The sequence below is a fragment of the Rhincodon typus genome, chromosome 13 (genome assembly GCF_021869965.1).
Source record: "Rhincodon typus isolate 14 chromosome 13, sRhiTyp1.1, whole genome shotgun sequence".
Taxonomy (NCBI): domain Eukaryota; kingdom Metazoa; phylum Chordata; class Chondrichthyes; order Orectolobiformes; family Rhincodontidae; genus Rhincodon; species Rhincodon typus.
In genome coordinates this window covers 54,202,554-54,222,666 of record NC_063344.1, presented here as the reverse complement: position 1 = coordinate 54,222,666, position 20,113 = coordinate 54,202,554, and the positions used below count along the sequence as shown (strand labels likewise).

Below are 20,113 nucleotides of genomic sequence, written 5' to 3'. Positions count from 1 at the left end.
TAGGCCTGAAACGTCAGCCTTCCTGCTCCTCTGATGCTGCTTGGCCTGCTGTGTTCATCCAGCTCTACACCTTGTTATCTCACATTCTCCAGCATCTGCAGTTCCTCCTATCTCTCTACAGACAAGTGGGCCATGATTTATTCCTCCTCTGATGTATTAGCTGTGATAATAAAAGGATTTTGTCCTGATGGCAAAGAAGCTTTCCACTTGTATAAGGCACAAATCCAAAACAGGCTTAATGTAACATGAGGTGGATTTGGGTAAATACGCTCTTTGCAGATCAACTGTAAATGTATCTTGTCAGTTCTTTTAGAGTCATAGACTCATACAGCATGGAACAGACCCTTCGGTCTAACTAGTCCACACCGAACTAAACTAGTCCTGCTTGCTTTGTTTAGCCCATATTCCTCCAAATCTTTCATGTCAGAGTTTTCAAATGATATTTTTTTTATTGTTAGTCAAGGGACCAGCACCAACTCATCAGAAGTTGATCGGCTAATATGTTTCAATCTCCTTATTCTATGTATTAAGAGAGATAAGTCACAATATGGACGGGATTCAAAGGAAATGCCATTTTGAGAGTGGGGAGGGGGCAGTCTTGTTAAATACCATTTACACAATAAATATCAAGACCCCAGCCTTGGGCCCATTTGGAAATGTCAAATCTGACTGACAGATCGCCCACTTCGTATAGCCTTCTAAGAGATGAACCTCTATTTTGGCTGCCTCTGCACTTACCATTTTATTGAGATGATTGTGGTGGTGTCAGGGAGGAGGGGCAGGGTGGAGTCCTGATGCAGTAAACCCAACCAATAGCGATGTCAGCCTGCTCCTACACTGGGCAGCTGACCAGGTTCCCAGCCACATCTTGGGAAAGTCCCCTGGAGGCAGGGCCACTGCCTACCTCAGATCCCATTTCCATGAGGCTTGGAGAATCTAGCCCAATGTTTTGTTATGCTACAGTTCAACACCCATTCAAGTCAGTGTGTTTAAGGAATGATTTGTCTACTTGAGTATATTCAGATGTCTAATTCAGTGTATTCAGATATATTGATATTTCAGTTTGCAGCATTTGCTTTACATTGGCCTTTCCCTTCTGGTTTGTATTTTCCTTAATTGTTATTTTGTTACTTATTCTGAACATTTCCAAATGTTCTATTTTGAACATTTTCTATTTTTTGAATGAATACAATTGGCAAATTTTACTTTGCAAATCTGCAAGGATGTCAAACAAGTCAAACCAAGGTAGGATGTATACAGTAAATGGAAAGTCCTGAGGAGTGTAGTGGAACAGAGGGATCTAGGAGTACCAGTACATAGTTCATTGAAATTGGCATCATAGGTAGACAGGATGAAGGCAGCATTTAGCATGCTGGTCTTCATCGGTCGAGGCATTGACTGTAGGAGTTGGGACGTTATGTTACAGTTGTACAAGTCATTGGTGAGGCCGCAGTTCGAGTATTGCGTTTTGGTCACCCTGTTATAGGAAAGACATGGTTAAAGAAAGTGTTCAAAGAAGATTTACGAGGATGTTGCCAGGTCTAGTAGACCTGAGTTATAGGGAGAGGTTGGCCAGGATAGGACTTTATTCCTTGGAACATAGGAAAATGGAGGGGTGATCTTATTGAGGTGTATAAAACATGAAGGGCTTAGATAGGATGAATGCATATAATCTTTTTCCCCAGGGATGGGGAATTGAAAACTAGAGGGCATAGGTTTAAGGTGAGAGGGAAAGATTTAAGAAGGTCCTGAGGGACAACTTCTTCATGCAGAGAGTGATGCGTATGTGGAAGGGGCTGCCAGAGAAAGTGGTGTGGCAGGTACAATAGCAATATTTAAAAAAAAAAAAAAAATTGGACAGGTACATGGATGAGAAGGGTTTAGAAGGATATGGACAAAATGCAGGCAACTGGAACTAGGTGAGTGGGCACCATGGTCGGTATGGACCTGTTTGGGCCAAAGGGCCTGTTTTCATGCTGTATTACTCTGACTCTTTCTGCTTAGTATTGTACACTGTACAGTTTGTTGCATGCAGGTATAATATACAAATGAACGCTCTTTGAAGCTTTTCACTCTTTTCTTCTAGCTACTGTATGTGTTGACCCACAACTAATGCACTGGAGGCAGTACTGGTGCTGAATTTGTACCCAGTATTTATCTAACTGTACTGGATGATTCATGTGTGGCGGGAACCCAACCCAGAAATCGCACAACAGATGTATTGATATTTCAGTTTGCAGCATTTGCTTTATGTTTGCCTTTCCCTTCTGGTTTGTATTTTCCTTAATCATTATTTTGTTACTTATTCTAAACGTTTCTAAATGTTCTCTTCTAAACAATTTCTATTTTTTGAATAAATAGAATTGGCAATTTTACTTTGCAAATCTGCAAGGATGTTGGTAGCATAAAGGAAATGTCTACGAGCAAAGTATTTGTGGTTGGAGCTTCAGCATAATATTGGGACTCTATCAGCTTTGGCATTATCCAGATTAATTATTTTTTTCAAAATTATTAAACAAATTTAATGAAATCACTGATCCCAATAGGACGTTTGCAATTTTTTTTAAAAAAAAAATGAAGCTTCAGAATCTATATTTTCAAATGAGCATTTAAAACATCTGGTGCTGTTTGGAACCCAGTGATAAGAAGGTTTCAAGGATTAAATTATGAGGCCAGATTCCTTCAATTAAACATTAAAAAGGTTGAGGGAATGAACTAATGAAGTATTTAAAATAATAAGGAAAACATGGAAATTTCCTTTGGTGGGAGAATTCAGAACAAGAGGCTTTAATTATTCGACGGGATGTTGGTAGCACTGAAAAAAACCAGCATTTGTTGCCCTGTCCCTAACTGCATTTAAGCTAAATAGCTTGAATGGCCATTTCAGAGCCAAACACCTTGTTGTTGGTCTGGAGTCACATGTAGATCAGGCATGAATAAGATGCATTTTTATAATGTTGCATGATAGCTCCACGGTCACTATTATTGAGACTAACTTTCAATTCCAGAATTATTCGTTGAATTTAAATTCTACTGGCTACCAAAATGGGATTTAAACCCAGGGCATTAGACTGGGCATCTTGACCATGAATGTAACAACACCGCCATGTTACTATTTCCCTCAAAGTCACAATCTTAAAAATTAAAGCTGGACTTTTCTTAGATACGACTATCATAGGACATGGAGAAACGGCAGATAAATGGCATTGGAGGTAAAATACATGGCAGATGCGGCTCAAGGATTTTGATATTCTACTCCTTACACTACCTTTCTTGAACACTCCACTGTCTGATTGTCTGACATCTAGTGCCCGATGAGAATACATTTCCTCCAACTAAATATTGGGAAGACTGAAGCCAGTGTCTTAGGTATTTGTGACAAGTGTCATTCCCTTGACACCATCCCTCTCCCTGTCAACAGTCTGAGGCTAAACCAGGCTCTTCATAAACCTGTGTATCCTATTTGAGCACAAGATGAGCTTTAGGATTCCCTATCTCTTCCGTGAACTAGACCGCCAACTTTCACCTCCTTAAGATTGCCCCTGTCCACTCTGCCAAAGCTCTTCTCTAGCTGAAATATTCTCAGTCTTTGCTATTCCAAAAAGTCTCCTGGCTGGCCTTCTGTCTTGCACCCACTGTAATCCTAAAATCATCCAAAATTCTAATACCCATATTTTGTCTTGCACTAAAGTCCTGTGCCCCCATCTCCCCAGTGCTCATGGACTGACATCTTCTAGTCCAACAATGCTTTGAATTAAAAATTCTCTCCTCCGTGGCTTTGGCCTTCACCATCTCGCTCCCAAAACCTTCAAGGCATCTACATATCTCCAAGTCACCTTCATGTTCTTCCTCAATTTTAAACAATCAATGATTGGTGGCCTTGCTTTAAACTGCCTATACCTGAAGCTCTGGAATTCCTTCCCTAAATGTCACTCTTCCTTCACGGTGCTCCTTTAAAACTTCCAATCACCTGTCCTAATGTCTCCTTGTATAACTGTTAATGTCAGTTTGATAACACAACTATTAAGTGCCTTTGAATATTTTACAATGTTCAAGCTACTATATAAATGCAAATTGTTTTCCCGTGCGTGATTTTAAAACTTTAAAATCAGAGATCATTAGAATTGATACTCAGGAAAGGAGTTCAAAAATAGTGATTTGCAATTGCAAGCACCTGATGCCTAATTACAAAAATGACATTTAATTTCATGGCAGCGTTGTCACAGTAATCGTCACAAAAAGTGGAATCTAGATCTGTGCGCGTCCAGCCTCTCATTTTAATTCTGATAAACTAAAAGTCACTTCTGCAAGGCTGCATTTCTAGACGGTAATGATTAGCAACATGTAACAAGTGAGTAAGATTAAAAAATCCTCAGCCAATTGTAATAATTCCAGTAAACAATTTGTCATGGTTCATGACATGATTAGAAATTTGACATTATACCTATGGGGACTAAAAGGTTTCAGGCGTTACCTACCCAGAGTGTGCTAAATTACAATGATGCTTTACAATATTACAAAGTTGATTGGATTCATTGATTAATTTGTGGAACCTTGTTTTGACAATTCATCTAAAGGATTCAAAGCCTCAGATCATCAGATTTCTTGACCAAGCAACCTGGTAGAGCAGTTTTTGATTGGAGGGCTACCTTAAATCTCTTAACACATTCTGCAAGTTGAAACAAATGAGTGGGTAAATGCATTACATGGAATAGTTCTCAGCTTTACACAGGATGGTCAACCCTCCCTGAATGATTCCAAATCCAATAGATTCCTGGTCCAATCTCCCGACAGCTATACAAGAGATTTTAAAAACATATCAAGCAAATAATGCCAATAAGTCATGCAGAAGCCCTGATCGGGCACATTCATAGAAAAGGATAATTTCATTGCACTCACAGCATGATGTAAAATGTAAACCAACACGCATATTGTGCCCAGAAATAGCACTGCACTGCTTGCTTTCCTGCTGATGCTCAGACTTCACCTTGAAGAGAGGAGGTGGTAAAATATGAGGAGCGACTTGGCTTTCAATTGGCTGGACAAGCCATACATTCCATACCACCAGAGCAAGTCTGGAATGCTTTTATACACTGAAAACCCCCAGACTGGGGGTAAGAGAATGCCACTGCTGGGATCGAAAATTAGATGTCTTTCCTCATGGTATGAGGACTCACCGTACAAAATTAACTCAATGGCTTGCAAATCAATGTAAATTGATCCAACTTGGCAAATTATATGGCTGACATAGGAAGTTAAAAATTACACAAGTGCTGTAGTATGTGAGCTGAGGTTAAAGTATGTTATTGCAGCAGAGTAGAAGATGATTTAGTTTGAATTTGGCGGAGATTATATTTATCAGAAGCATCTTAAAGGCTTACATGGGGGTCAAAAGTAAAAAAAGGTTTCACTTTCCTATGTGTATTTAGGAGTCTTTGACAAACTAATAATTTTGTAAGAAGTAATGACAGTGGAAATGTGCTACAAATTTAGAAAACTATGAAAATGAAGGGGATAAGGATATACAAAATATCTTGGAGAAATACCTTGAGTCAGACGTAACTTGCTCTTTTTCCAACAATGAAACGTGAGAAGGTTTGCACTTAAACCAACCGTCTAGCTTAACCGGAGTGGGGGAGGGTGGGGAGGAGGAGGAGTTAGGAAAGTGGAGAAGTCCCAACTGGCCAGATACTACTCCACTATAAAGCACACGTTGTACTCAGCAGACTAATAGCAGCAGCGGCGGCAACAAAGCTCTAGAGTGTTGTGGCTCTGTGACTGAAAGGTCTCCACGTAAAAACAGGAAGTGCTGGAAAATTTCAGCAAATTTGGCAGATTCATGGAGAGAGAAACAGAACGAATGTTGCAAGTCCAACATGATTCTTGTTCAGAACTCTGCATAGCGTATCTCCTGACTGGAATGAAAGAAAGTGTGTCTTTGCTTCCCCAGTTGACACTGTCTATGTTTTAATGTAATGAAGGAACATTGCTAAATGGAAAAAAAAATCTCGGTTTACCAGCTTTGTCCACTCTCACAATACGAATGATGGCTTTATGAGAACAGGGTGAACTGACAGGTTGATCAACAGTGTCACCATGATCAGAGGAAAAAAATCTCCTTTAATGGCTTCACTCAAAGTTGGTAATCTGAGCCACACGTGATAGGGGAAGGCTGTAGATTTATGCCCCAGTTTGCGCTGAATAAGCTGACCCCAGTTGAACATAGGAACATAAGAAATAGGAGCAGGAGTAGGCCATCTGGCCCCTCGAGTCTGCTCTGCCATTCAACAAGATCCTGGCTGATCTTTTCGTGATTCAGCTCCACTTACTCTCTTGCTCACCATAACCCTAGATTCATTTACTGTTCAAAGATCTATCAATCTTTGCCTTAAAAATATCCAATGAAGTAGCTCAACTGCTTCACCGGGCAGAGAATTCCAGATTCACAGCCCTTTGGGTGAAGAAGTTCCTCCTCAACTCAGTCTAAATCTGGTTCCCCTTATTTTGAGGCTATGCCCCCGAATTTGAGTTTCACCTGCCAGTGGAAAAACCTCCCTGCTTCTATCTTATCTACTCCCTTCATATCTTTATATACTTCTATAAGATCACCCCTCATTCTTGTAAATTCCAACGAGTATAGTACCAAGTTCACAGAAATTCAAGTGAAGGTCCATAATTCATTCAAGTCCTTCTAGATCACGAAGCCGAAAAGAAGGAAATAATAGGGAACAATGGCCCAGTGAAAAAAAAAAGGGATTTAAACACGAGTAAACAAATAATGTACTGGAGAATTTCCTAAAAGCTGACGGTCCCCTGGGCCAAATGGCTTCCACCCAGGTTTTAAAAGAGATGGCCATTCAGATAATAATTCCATTGGATCTAACATGCTAGAATCTAGGGAATTCTGGCAAAACCTTCATGGTTCTGAGGAAGGGTCACCGGACCTGAAACATTAACTGTTTTCTCCTCCACAGATGCTGCCAGACCTGCTGAGCTTTTCCAGCAACTTTGTTTTTGTTCTTCATGGATTTGAGATCAGCACATGTATTCCTGCTATTCCAAAAAAGGCACAAAGATTAAAACAGGAACCTATAGGCTGATTAGCTGGAGGATTTTAATGAGGAAGTTACCAATAGAGTGGAAAAGGAGGAAACTATTAGACATCGTGGACTGCCTTTTTCTGAAATTAGATCCAACGTCAATTGAGGAGTTTCATGGAGGGTTTCTCTTTGAGAGAACTAGGGAGTTCTCATGCAATTTTATGCTCACCTCTATGTATGTACCTCATCTCTGCAATACTGCTTTTGCACCATCTTCCCCTCGCCAGCAAGAAGTGCACTTGCTGACAGGTCTGTCCAACCTTCTCATCGCCAGTGGCACGTTTAAAGCGCAGCTGTGCACCAGTTCAATGCCAGGAATAGACCTTCACCTGTACCAATGTGTGAAGAATTGCCCCCAAGGCATATGCAAATAAAGTGAGAATACAATTGTGTTCAGATGTAATAACTTTCCCACAGCTCACAAGCTCTGTTCCCACTGCAAACATGTTAACTTGGGGAGAGGTACCGGAAGGTGTCCGGCCCCATGGGATCAGCATCCGAGTATGGATAAAAATTGTCACACTGGGAGGAAAGAAAATACATAGGAGGGGCACAAGAATGAAAGAATAAGGAGTGAATCTCAAAGCCTCGAATCCACAATCCAAAGCACAATTCCCTCAGTATCCTTCATGGACAAATCAGTTTTGCTTTCTAATCTTCTTTGACAATTTTGCCATGCATTGAAAGATGAACAAAGCAAGAACATTTCACAATGGAATTGCTCCAAATGTAAAATCTTTGTATGCCAAACAGCCAATGTGTGAGCATTTGAAACTAACATGTTTTATGTTACTGAAATTATTTGTTACAGAATAAATTAATTATTTTTTTCCTGCCTGACAATGACAACATAAATTCTAGTTAAAATGCTAATAGAGGCATTTAGAATATTGAACAGATGGTTGAGGTGGGATAGGGATGAAAATTGGAATGGTAATCTTGGGCACTGAATTCCACGCTGAGTGTTTGTTAAGTTTGAACGTAAATTCTACTTAAACTGAAGTGAATTATCAAATTTCTATATTAAAATGGTATTATTGCAAGCATATACCTTCAGCTTTTTATTTTCCTGTGCCTCATTTAAGGATGAGCCCAAATGCTGCAACAAAGGCTAGTTTTGCCAGTGATGCTCACATGCTGTGAAATAAGCTAAGTTGCTACTTGAGAAAACACTCCTTCTGGCTTTGAAAAAGCACCTGGCTGCAGCAGGTTTTGCAACATCCCAATATGTTGCAAAATAATTATTAACTTAAATAACAATACACCTATCTCTCAGCTCAATTACAATTTGAGTACCATTGAGACGTACTTAATTGGAAATGAAACTATTTCCATGAGTAGAAGGTTACTTCTGAACAGAAGATGAAATGGACTTGAATTCACTTCCTCGACTGCTCTCCCACGTTGCATGATAATTGTGAGGAAACATCCGATCAAGCCTGGCCTCAACTACGACGCTCTCAATGTTTAACCTTATACCTGAAGAATGACCATCCAAATAAAACCAATTCAATGTCTCCAAACAAAAGAAAAAACAAAGTGGGAGAAAACTGGAGCAGAGGTTGGGGAATGTGCACAGTAGCATGGGGGAAGAGAGGGGGCAAGATGTTAAAAGAATAACAACTTCACAGCTCCCACCGACACTGCTAGGATTGCAGACCTGTTAGCCCTCCGGATGAGCAAATAATCTGGGAGGCAGTAGTTCTGCCCTCAATGGCACAGAATCCCTGGTGACAGACAACGAACTGGCTGATTACCATTGAATTTTGGGATGTTTCCAAAAACAGTTATAAATGAAGTTACTTCAGGTTTTCTGGCCAGATGACAGGGCCATTACTGCAGCCATTAAATTCAACCAAATATATGACATGAGAGTACAAATTCCAATTCTTCTCTTATTTAACTATCCTATGTTAATACAGCAAAGTAACGGAGTGTGTTGACATCTGAAATAACTCCATGAAGGCCAGTATCCAATCACCAAGTCACCCTTTACTTACATGTGCATAGTACATGACACTGACCCAGCTAGCTAAGAACAGACTCCTAGAGTGAGCAGTACCCCGACACTCCGGTTTATATCTGTCAGCCAGGACTCCCTGATTAGACCAGATTAACAGGCCCAATCAGGGAACTCATATTCCATGATGTCCACCTGGCTGACCTCATTCCAATCATTGACAGGTCCAGTACACTTCATATTTAGAGGTACTGTAAACAAACCTACACAAGGCCTTAAATATCATCACAACTTATAAAGCGAACAAGATATGCACACAGACTAGTGCGGGAAGCTTCTTTTCAGAAAGACAACACAACCAGGAAAAAAAGTTACAGGTAGCATCAGAGGCACATCTATGTAATATGTTCGAGACAACAAGGTGCAGGGCTGGATGAACACAGCAGGCCAAGCAGCATCAGAAGGGTCTAGGCCCGAAACGTCAGCCTCTCTGCTCCTATGATGCTGCTTGGCCTGCTGTGTTCATCCAGCCCTGCACCTTGTTGTCTCGGATTCTCCAGCAATCTGCAGTTCCTACTATCTCTATATAATATGTTTTGTGGTTTTAAGGAAGGTTTGATAATTTCCAAAAGATTTGATGAAAGCAATGTTGTTATGAAGGTATCTTTGCATCGACATCCTTAATTAATGACAACTGGAATATAGATAACTTGTGGAACTGTGTGGATATGTTTACCAAAGAAACTGGAGCTACTTTCAACATTTTCTTTTCCAGGCTTAGCTAAGCTCATGGTAACACAAGGAAAGCACTTGAGTGGCAATGTTTACAAATATACAATCTATTAGGGCATCACTGCAGGGAAAGTAAGTCTTTAATTGAAAACTTCCTCCTTAAGATCTCTGATGTTTTCGAATAATCATATATGATAGCATCCCTTGTAAACCCTTAGCAACCTGACAACTAATAACCTGAATCTTATGACTTAAAGTCACATGGCAATTTGATGAGCCAGTTGCAGTTTGCTACTGAAAAACAAATCATTGCTTATATTGAAAACACAGTGATATAAACACTGATGCATGATTGATGACATGTTCAGTGAGGGTATGAAGTATTGATAAATTTGATGGGTCACGAAGGCAGAAACCAACATTTTTGTCTGGAGTAACTAAAATCTCTTCATATAATTGATGGTAGCTGGCAAAAATAATGAAACAGCGCAGTACTCACTCAGCAACGCTGTGTCCTTTGTAGATAAGAATGGTGCCTTGATCAAGAGCAGAACAGAGCAACAGATTGTGACAAAGACCACATTCAGAATATCGTAAAGGTAATCATGGATGACATAGGACATGACACACACTGCCATTGCTACATTATATTTTTCTTAAAAGCTTCCAAGTTGCTTTGTGATTCCATTTGATAAGTTGTTTATTTTGAACTAAAAATACTTTCCAGACATCAGTCTTAAATTTGCCATTTATTAGTTTGAGCCAACGTTCCCTGGTTTATTATTAGCAACATTCTAGCTCTACGTTGTGCTATCTTATCTATCATCTATATAACATCATTTAAAAGATCACTTCACAGGTATCTCTTTTCCAGGCTGCAAATTTTCTTCAGTTCATCCTCGTAACTCAGGCCTTGACATAATCAGTCTTGTTGTTCTTTGTCCTGGCTCGAGTGTTTGAATCTCTCTGGTTTCTTAGCAACCAGAAGTGGATGCTGCAATGAAGAATGTCTGACCAGAGCAGTGTACAAGTTATTCACTGAATCCTGGGTCTTATAATCTCCTGTATCAGCAATGTAGTTCAACACAAAACTGGCTTGTTCATAGCTGCTCTAAATTTTATTCAGTATATTTGGCATTAAAACTACTAAGCTTTGAAGATCACTTCAGCTTCATTCTTAGCTATTTTAAATCCTGAAACAGACAGTTGCTTATTCTTCCTCAAGTGGAGTGTTTTACATTCATCTGCATCAAATTTAATCAGTCATTATTATCTAGGTTTACTTTGTACAGCTCATTTGATGAGTAATTATTAAACATACTAACACCACAAACAGGAGTAGCCCATTCAGCCCCTCAGAGCTGTTCAGCTATTCAATTCGATCATTGCTCCATATTCTTTAAACGCTGACCAAATAATTGTTTAAAATTCTTTCAATTATGGGTTTTCTACTGGTTTTTAAACTATTTTTGTAAAGAGCTGCAAGCATCTTAAATTATATATTTGACTTAGGGGTGGCAACAGTGTTACCATCTGTATTACCCTACTGTCAGAATGAGATGTTTGCTGCAACTAAAACTGCCTGAAGATTCACACAGCCATTACAAAGCTGTCAGATCTAGGAATGTCGAAGATGACAAACTGTCTCCTGTAAACAGGGAGCTTCAGCTACCATAGCCATGGTCTGATCTATTTTTATCATAGTACATCCTGTTAGAGAGCCTTGTTGGCATTTGGGAGATGAGGTATGCTTCTGGGTCTGGATCTGGATAAACATGCATGTACCCTTGAGCTGTTGAGGGGCAAGCAAAGCGGCAGTTTGAATTTTATATTTTGTTTACTGTATTGTGCTCATCCCCACAGAGACTGACAATTATTTAAAAGAAAAGAATCCCTATGCACTAACACCCTGAAAACCAAAAGGTCGAAATTTCAATTTATAAGATGTTATGGTAACAAACTAATTAAAATCAATATAATTCAAATATTATTAAACATGAAATCAATACTTCAAATACAAAAGGTCAGTTTCACTTTAAATAGTCAATGCAGCAGAGACATATTGTACAAAAGCACAAGCACTCCTCCTTAGCATATGTGGCATTAAACTGAACTTCGGAGTCCTCTGAACTTCTCTATCAGTCAGGTAGAGATTTAGTTCCTTTCAGGAAGTAGGCCAGCAGTCCCTTGAGACAGCAATCTCAATACACCCGATTTCCACAGGCCCCAAAAAGCTGATCTTTCTCATCCTCCCAGCCTTGCTTCTGGTCTTTTAAAGCTATCTGCTTAAACTTTCCATCTCGGCTGTCTTACACCCAGTTTCACATTATTGCCCTATTCTCAGTGACTTTTTCCCTGCTCTTGTACAGGGATCTGCGTCTGCGGGCACAAATTTCCCCGAGATGAGAGGAATAACGATGACCGTGATGACTTATTAGGGAGAGAATCAGATTCTCAGGTGTCAAGAAAAAGAACTGTTACAATTATACTGTTCCTCCTGAGATGACAAAATCCAAATCTCTCACTCAGGGGTCAAGAAGCCCACAAACATGTGTCCACATCTCATTCATAATCCAATTTGCAATGTTAACTTTCCCTTCTCAATTAGCTATGCAATCGAGAAACCCCATGCTTTATAAACTCTAATGCAAAGAAACAAAAAAAAGAGGGAACTCGAGTTGGATCCTCTCTGAAAAGGTTTCTCTAATTATGGGCTGCAATTTGGATATGTGTTTCCTCCATGATGCTATGCTATGATGGAAACCGAGCAAGCCAATTGCTCAGTGGTGGCCTCTCAGCCTCAACTGCTGCAGTGTTGCTTTGAGAACCCCACACATGGGGCAAACATTTCCCTTGTGCAATCTGTGAAAACAACAGATTTTGCCACCTGTCCCTTATGCAAAACACATGCCCTGGCACCCCTCTTGGGCATTTTTTAAAAACCAGTGTCCATAACATTCATTTGTAGCATCTTAGCTGCAATACCTAACCTCTAGACATTTTTGCATTCACCCACTTTCTTGACTATGAGGAGAGGTACCAAGGTGTGGTGACTGCAATATAGCACGTCTGTTTTCTGGTTGAAGATGCTCCACATCTTTCATATAAGATCACTTTGCCCATTCCTTATGAGACAATATAGCAAAGAGGCAGTGGTGTAGTGGTAATGTCACTGGACTAGTAATCTAGGCTAATGTTCTGGAACATTGAATTGAATCCCACCATGACAGATGGAGAAATTTGAATAAAATCTGGAATTAAAAAAGCCACCCTAATGGCAATCATTGTCATAAAGAAAAGCATGTGGTTCAATGATGTCTTTCAGGGAAGGAGATCGGTCATCCTTAACTAGTCTGGCATATATCTGACTCCATATTCACAGCAATGTGGTTGCCTCCTGGCTGCCCTTTGAAATGCTTAGAAAGCCATTTTGTCCATAGACAATTCAGAATGGGCAACAAAAGCTTGCCTTTACACAATAACACAATACAATAAAAAAATCTTGAAAAGAAGAATAAGAAGTTAATTAAGCCAGTTAAAGATAAATGGAGTTTTATGTCACATCCAGCCATTGTGTACCTATAACTGTTGTGGAATGTAATAAATTTGATTAGCATCACATCATGGGTCCTACATTCTGGCTAATTTAGAGATCAAAGAAATTTACCAGAATCTTGGAACAATCTGGTATCAAAACTTCATTTTTCACTTTATCTGGCATTATACATTTAAAGTGTTCAAAATCTATTATATTGAAAATAACAATAGAATTCTGACTATTTTACTGCCTGTTCAGCAAAGTTAATACTTCTTTTACATCTTAGTAAAAGACAGTACTTTTTTTCAAAACACTAGCTAGTATTGACCCTGGAGAAGAGAAATATAGCATGATCGTATTTGCATATACATCCAGAAAAGCAGCTAATTAATAGACAGATACTAGTCAACTGTTAGATCTTGCACTACAATGGGTAGTGTATTTGCCTCTGAAGCAGATTGTGTGTGTTCAGGTCCTACACCAGGAGTTGGTAGCCAAGGAAGATGTATTAACATATGACCAAACAAGTTGAATATCAACTTGCAAAACCTTCCAACATACGCTAATGTTGAAACCTCTATACCGCAGACTACAACACATGTAAAAATACATGTTGCCACAGCAACTCAGACTCCCTGTGTGAACTGTAATATCCAATTAACTGATTAGTCACAGTTGTTATGATTGGAAGAATTTGATAATAATAATTTCAAGACATTGACCAATTTTCAGATGTACTAGTGCAATCCTTTCAAACTGTTAGGTTAAAATTTAAAAATCAACCAGTGATGCAAATAAATTACTTTTATTCCTATAACATCCACAACAGTACTTTATTTCTTAATGAGATGTGGGCATCACTAGCAGCCTAATTATTGCCCATCCCTAGTTGCACTTAGAAGGTGGTGGTGAACTGTTCTCTTGACCTGCTGCAGTCCACTTGGTGTAGATAGATCTATAATGCTGTTCAGAAAGGAGTTCCAGGACCTTGTCCCAGCAACAGTAAAGGAACAGTGACATGTTTCCAAGTCAGGATGGTGAGTGGCTTAGAGGGGAACTTGCAGGTAATAGTGTTCCCATGCATCTGCTGCTTTTGTCCTTTTACATGGAAGTGGTTGTGGGTTTGGAAGGTGCTGTCTGAGGATCTTTGGTGAATTTCTGCAGTGCATCTTGAAGATAGTACACACCGAGTGTGGGTGGTGGAGGGAGTAGATATTTGTGGATGTGGTGCCAATGATTGTGTCAAGCTTTGATTGTTGTTGGAGCTGCACTCATCTAGGCAAGTGGAGAGTATTCCACCACACTGCTGACTTGTGCCTTGTAGATGGTGAACAGGCTTTGGGAAGTCAGGAGGAGAATTATTTTACAGAATTTCTAGTCTGCTCTTGTTGCCATAGTATTTATATGGCTCATTCAGTTTTGGTTTGTGGTCTTAAGTCACATCCAGGATGTTGATGGTCAGGCCTCCTCCAGAACAGAAAACAAACTAGAAGATTAATGGGATCAGATGTTTTTCAATAAAAAAAAACAAAAATCTTGGATCGGACAGGTTCTGTGATTCTATACAAGTATGCAGGAAAATATTTTTTCAGGTAATTTTTTCCACTGATACCAAATTTCTAAGGAGTCAGTGGGCGTTGGTGACTGACTGAGTAAAACTATTTTTGTGTGGTGGAAATCTACAGTTTCTTTTGGGAGAAGATAACCTTGATTTTATAATTCTCATCCCTGCTTTCAAATTCTGTCATGGTCTCACTCTTCCCTTTTACTGTTATCTCCCCTGGCCTCAAGACCTTCCAAGAGGTCTGTGTTCCTTTAATGAGCCTCCTTCTGCATCCACGTAAACAGTCCCTCCATTAGCGAGTGTGTCTCAGCTGCCTTGATCATACTCTGTCGAAATCACTCCCAAAGCCTAGTCAACTCTTAACCTCACTTTCCTCATTAAAAAGACTCTCCTTAAAGACCTTGTTGGCCAAGCTTTTCAGCAAGTGACCTAACACCCTGCCTATTGTGACTCGGTGTTATATTTGCTGCTGGAAGTGCCTGGAGGCATTTTATTTTTAATACAGCTATAAATAAACACAAGCTGCTGTTGAAGTTAAAAATACAAATATTTCTTAAAGCAATAAATACTGGTTTATAATAAAATAGAAGAACATGTTGAATTAACCTTTGAACATCAATGGAAAAACAGATTATAAGAAGCAGCTTGGTGGGGTTCCGCACATCCCTGTGGGAATACTTAAATACAAGGCTTGACATTTTGATCAGGGCAGAAATCCACATGCTCCAGCCATCATGTGTCAGATACTCTAACCATTTTTCAGAAGAAAGATGCACTATTTCGAGGGCATCGCCTCAAAATAAAGGGAAGCAGATGTAGGACTGAGGTCAGGAGGAACTTCTTCACCCAAAGGGTTGTGAATCTGTGGAATTCCCTGCTCAGTGAAGCGGTTGAAGCTAGCTCGCTGAATGTTTTTAAAGGCAAAGCTAGATAAATTTTTGAATAGTAAGGGAATTAAGGGTTATGGTGAGTGGGCAGGTAAGTGGAGCTGAGTCCCAAAAAGATCAGCCATGATCTTATTAAATGGCGGGGCAGGCTCAAGGGGCCGGATGGCCTACTCCTGTTCCTAGTTCTTATGTTCTTATTCTGAACAAAATAAGGACTGAGTCATCCCACTTCCTACGTAGAACGGCTCCAACTTGCACACCGACGGGGCCAAACATCATTGCCGGTGAAACCAGTTCCCCTTTTCCATTTACAACACTGTGGAGCATCTTAATGAAAAAATTACGACAGTGATTCACAACGTGTAACCTGCTGTAGGGTTAAACATGCTTGTCAAAATGTTATTTCTGATTCAAATTATTAAATGTTAAGATTACACCTAAAAAAAAAAACGGGTGTCCAAAAATCTGTCACCCAGCTAATTGCCTTGAAGATGCAGCACAGGGAAAATATTTACATCCACACCAGGTCTTTTACCCTCATTCATCCTGGTAAATATTTTCTCATTTTTTATTACATTTTCAAAGTTACAGGAAAATAGTCCAAGAAATATTAATGACACAAAATTCAGAGACGCAAGATCAGGCATGGTTATATATGGGTATTCTACTCTTATTGGGAGCTTGTTATTTCTGTGATAATGTTATTTCTACCACAGTTGATTGATAAATAGCAATCTGTTCTAATTAAGTCTTGTATTATGCACCATCAACTTGGCCATCATGATTGAATAGACTAAATGAATTTGAAGATATACAGTTATAACAATTTTTATTGCATATATTTTAGAGTCAAGTGTTACAAATCAACCTTGCCCGTTATCTTCAAGCTGACTCCACTTTCTTCCCCACTTCAGTCCTACTGCATATCCCCTATTTCACTTTTATCCACAGATTAACCCGTTGTTGCATCTGCTATACATTGCATGATGTCAGCACAAATATCTTTGTGCGCTTTGCCAAGACTACAGAGCCTTGTTTTTTTTTTTTTTAAAAATTGATCTGTTGAACATCTTAAACTCTGAGCATACCAATGAGGTCTGATGGAGTCATGAGCAGCATCTCATAATGCCCTAGGAATCAGCATAGTATAGTTTGCCCAGGATTATGGACTGGTGCAAAATGAAGGCATTGAGATTGTTGCTAGTGCATGGATTATTTACATGGTTCCTCCCTCCAAAACCATCTTCACATTACATGTTCCTGGTCTTAGATTTGAGTTATTAGTAACCCCAGTGATCATAGTCATGCTTTGAATGAGACTCCCTACTTCAGAAAATCTGCCAGGTGGTAAAAATACAACACCATATCATATTCTAATCTTGTTACAAGAGGGAGATAAATAAAACAAACAAAGTTCCTTTCACTGATGTGTTTTCCACACGAATGCTCAGTGTATTGAATTAGAGTCAGGGAATAAAGTAGAACTTATACTTGCTTGTAAGACACAAGTGTCTCCCTCTTGAAATATAATGGATGAAAACGGATCTTTTCAGATGTTCCCAAGTAGGTGTGTTTGAGTCTGGAAAGAAGCCAAGTGAGATCCAGCAGCCAGAGAGGGAATCAGACCTACTTTTGGTCCCTCTGCTTGAGATCCTTGCCCTCCTCCAGTATATAATTGTCATTGGAATTACTGGCTGCTGTTAATGAAACAGTTGTTGGCAGCAATAGTGCTCAGGGGAAGAGGTATCTGCCAAAGGAATGCTGCAGTATAGAGCAAACACAGAGCGAGCAACTTAAATACCAAAAGATACTGCAGGTACAGGTAAGTGGGGAGAATGAGAATTTTCAAATGCTACAATAAACTGTGAATCACACCTTTATCAATAAATGCACAAAAAGATCCATGCACAAAAACTTGGCTATGGTAATTTTTAATGCACAAGCAGTCCTGAAAGAATAAAGAGTTGCAAAAGGTTGTGGATTTTGGCACTGGAACAATTTGCATACAACTAAGTATATTTTAAAGTGTCATGATGTGTCTCAAATGCCTTCAAACAGTGGTTAAATTTTGCATTGTATGAACAAGCCATTCTGTCCAATTATTCAACAAAGCACACTCTTGCAATGTGCTAGTATCTTAAAAACTGCAAATGTTGACTACGTCAAGCCAAATTTCATTTTCTTGGACAACTAATTCTTTGACACTGTGTTAAGAGGGACCACATTTTTGTTTTTATTTAAAGTGTAGAACAAGTTAAATCCTCAAAACAGGCAAAAGACAAATGGAATAAAAAACACACTAGCAAGTAGGTTTTTTTGTGACCTAATGGAGAAACGGGATTCATAGAATCCCTAGTGTGGGAACAGGCCCTTCAGCCCAACAAGTCCATACTGACCCTTGGAACATCCCACCAGACCCATCCCCTTACAACCCACCTAATCTACACATCCATGAACACTACGGGCAATTTAGCATGGCCAATCCACCTAGCCTGCACATCTTTGGACTGTGGGAGGAAACCTACGCACAGGGAGAATGTGCAAAATCCACACAGACACAGACAGTCGCCCAAAGGTGGAATCGAACCCGGGACCCTGGTGCTGCGAGGCAGCAGTGTGAACCACTGAGCTGTGCCATCATCTGCATCCATATATTCTTAATTGTATTAAATCAATTTTCAACTTTGCTTGAAGGGATATATTTAATAACCAAAAAAATGAACTATTTAAACACACAAATTAACTTTTGATATCTGTAATTTTAATTTGGCAATTTGCATTCTCGACTTTCATTATACCATATTTGCATCTGCATCAACCAATCTGTTGCTGAAAACTTCACTAAGCGTTTGTTACCTATGGACCTGATTATTCCAAAAGAGGGAGAAGGAGTCTGAAGAAAAGTTACTGGACCCAAAATGCTAACTCTGATTTTTCTCCAGATTTTTGCTGCGAGACTGGCCAAGATTTTCCAGCAATTTTGGTTTTTATTTCTGATTATTCTAATGTTTTCCAGGGCACCTTTCCATTTTCCACCCACCACAAGCCCTGCTCATCCAAACCTTTGTTGCCTGTAATTAAACATGGATCAACTCGTATACACACAGCAAGCTCATGCTGGTTTACTTCCACTGATACCCAGTGCACCAATATCATGGTTTAAAAATTCAAGTCCTGATGCTCAAATTCCTTTATGGCCTTATCCCTTCCCATCTCTGGCCTAAAATCCTCTAAGATCTCGGCTTTCCTTCAACTGTAGGTCCTGCTCATTCTCTCACTTCTGGTTTTTGGTACCTGTGTCTTCAACTGTCCAAAGTTCTGACATTTCCTACACAAATCATCAGTTTTCTAGTTTCCCTGTTATAGTGTTTCTCAAAGAAAAAATGTAGGGGTGTCACAGAACTCTAAAGGACAGATTTGAATGAACACCCAGTTTATGACTATGATTTTAAATATCTACTTTTGAAAAGCATTTCTTCCAACAGACTATGCTCAGGCAACGTACAATTTAAACTAAGGCTGTAAATGTCAAACTGGTTGTAGATGTAATCCAGTAACAAATGAGGTGTGCCAAATCAGATTAGGCTGCCAATGCAGTTGATATATGTCAGACAGTATTTAAAGAGTTCTGTATAGTGAGCCTTTATCTTCGTTAGGATGGGTCTTTAAAGTTTCAAAATTAGTGCTAATGCTACCAGAAAAAAAGAGTATTGCTAAGATTAATGAATATGAAACAAGGAGGACAATAGAGTTCTTCTATTATTTCCATCTGATCTGGAATACTGTCTCCAATTGTGGTCCCCTCGCATGGTTAGCAATTTAGATGCAGTAGAAAAAAAGTGAAAGTTATGCCACTCAATTGCTATTTAATTTAAACATTATTAGTAACCATAATAGGTTTGGAAAGCGATGTTGTTTTATTCTGGAAAACTGTAGACTTTATCAAAATTTGATCGACATCTTTAAAATAATGAGAGAACTTAATTGTACCCATTTGCATTCAATATTTGAATAAAAAAGGAGTGGAGATTTCGCATCAGAATATGACTATGGTAATTAGCAATGAGATTATTGAATCATTTATCTTTGCTGCTGAGTGCACGGAACATCTGGAGGGGATGCAACAAGTCAAAGAAATGGCAAGGAAAAGGAAGAGACACATCTACTAAGAAGTTATTATCTATCTTTTTATCTCTTCTCCCTCCCCTCAATGATGTGCTACCAAGCATCTGGCATCTGTGTCAATATACCGATACCCAAGTGATCCTTTACAGTGACAACAAGATGCAGGGCTGGATGAACACAGCAGGCCAAGCAGCATCATAGGAGCAG

The 20,113-nt window shown here is 39.3% G+C and overlaps 1 protein-coding gene across 2 annotated transcripts in view; it reads right to left on the bottom strand.

Moving 5' to 3' along the window:
* Positions 1-20,113, bottom strand: part of LOC109919167 (vesicle-associated membrane protein 2) — a 108,849-nt gene that overhangs the window by 22,067 nt on the left and 66,669 nt on the right. The gene's annotated exons all lie outside the window — the stretch shown is intronic.